Source organism: Anarrhichthys ocellatus, unplaced genomic scaffold, assembly GCF_004355925.1.
Source record: "Anarrhichthys ocellatus isolate YVR2014 unplaced genomic scaffold, GSC_Weel_1.0 scaffold130, whole genome shotgun sequence".
Taxonomy (NCBI): Eukaryota; Metazoa; Chordata; class Actinopteri; order Perciformes; family Anarhichadidae; genus Anarrhichthys; species Anarrhichthys ocellatus.
This window is the reverse complement of record NW_022280160.1, coordinates 419,305-421,476: the sequence shown is the minus strand read 5'-3', so window position 1 is coordinate 421,476 and position 2,172 is coordinate 419,305.

Genomic DNA, 2,172 nt, shown 5'->3' with positions numbered 1-2,172 from the left:
TGTCCAACACTCCACCACGTAACAGACAACCTGCTGTCTGACACTCCCACCACTTAACAGACAACGTGCTGTCTAACACTCCACCACGTAACAGACAACATGCTGTCCAACACTCCACCACGTAACAGACAACCTGCTGTCTGACACTCCCACCACTTAACAGACAACGTGCTGTCTAACACTCCACCACGTAACAGACAACATGCTGTCTAACACTCCACCACGTAACAGACAACATGCTGTCTAACACTCCACCACGTAACAGACAACGTGCTGTCTAACACTCCACCACGTAACAGACAACCTGCTGTCTGACACTCCCACCACGTAACAGACAACTCCAAACCATAATTCCTGCTTTGTTAAAGAAAACAAAAGTCCAAACAGAGAATCAAATTTACAAAGCTCCCGCTGTTGGTCTGACAACAGATGGCTGGATGTCACGGACTACACAAAGCTAGCTGTCTGTAACGACACAAATACGCCGATGTCATTAATCTAGCGGATATCTGGCCTCCTCCGAAGATATGAGAGAGCGTGACCTTCTTTCACAGAAACACAACAGCAGCCCACGTGTTAAAGACTAAAGGAGCTTCTGCAGCTTCCTGTACACAATGAATCCATCATTAGTCAAAGTAAAACAGAACATACTTTATGATGGCATTTCTGCTTCTTTGATGTACTGAACCGTGGCACCCCTAATATATATATAAATATAGTGTATATATAAGTATATATATATACGGTATATATACTTATATGTATGTTTATATATTTATATATATATATATATATATATATATATATATATATATATATATACATAAACAGCTCTGTGATTATAACAGACTGAGTTCAGACTTAGAGCTGTGGTTTGCTGCCTTTGATGTTCCTCTGTCCTTTAATCCTCGTCCCTAACCCTTTAACCTCTAGGCGGTCAGGATGGTTCCTCTGTCCTTTCATCCTCGTCCCTAACCCTTTAACCTCTAGGCGGTCAGCATGGTTCCTCTGTCCTTTCATCCTCGTCCCTAACCCTTTAACCTCTAGGCGGTCAGGATGGTTCCTCTGTCCTTTAATCCTCGTCCCTAACCCTTTAACCTCTAGGTGGTCAGCATGGTTCCTCTGTCCTTTCATCCTCGTCCCAAACCCTTTAACCTCTAGGTGGTCAGCATGGTTCCTCTGTCCTTTCATCCTCGTCCCAAACCCTTTAACCTCCCTGTGGTCAGCGTGGTTCCTCTGTTCTTTCATCCTCGTCCCTAACCCTTTCACCTCTCGGTGGTCAGCATGGTTCCTCTGTCCTTTAATCCTCGTCCCTATCCCTAATCCTCCTCAGATAAACCCGACCCCCCAGCCCGGGTCCCTGCAGCCTCAGACGTGCGGCGGTCCAGTCTGACCCTGTCTTGGTACGGGCCGACCTACGACGGAGGCAGCGCCGTGCAGTCCTACAACCTGGAGACCTGGGACTCTTTGGAGCCGCAGTGGAAACACCTGGTGTCCTGCAACAGCACCTCCTACAACGTACAGGTGAGCTGTTGTTGTTGTTAGCAACTGGCTGTCAGACCTTAGGTGGGGCCCACATCCTAGAGGAGAAGTAACGTTGGTGTGTCCGTCTCTTAGAACCTTCTTCCAGAGCGTCAGTATAAGTTTCGTGTTCGGGCCGAGAACATCTACGGAGTCGGAGAACCGAGTGCCGAATCTGTGCCGGTGACCGTCGGCCTGGTGGATGATGGTGAGTGAACTATCTGATTCTCATAGTTCTATAAGACTATGAACAGAGGTTTGTTCCAGTCTGAGAACTTCTGTGGTCCATCTAGGCCTAAACCAGGACTAAGTCTACTAAACTAAACCAGGACTAAGTCTACTGAAGTAAACCAGGACTAAGTCTACTAAACAAAACCGGGACTACGTCTACTAAACTAAACCAGGAATAAGTCTACAAAACTATACCAGGACTAAGTCTACTTAACTAAACCAGGACTAAGTCTACTTAACTAAACCAGGACATAGTCTACTAAACTAAACCAGTACTGAGTCTACTTAACTAAACCAGGACGTAGTCGACTAAACTAAACCAGGACTTAGTCGACTAAACTAAACCAGGGCTAAGTATACTTAACTAAACCAGGACTAAGTCTACTAAACTAAACCAGGACTTAATCTACTAAACTAAAC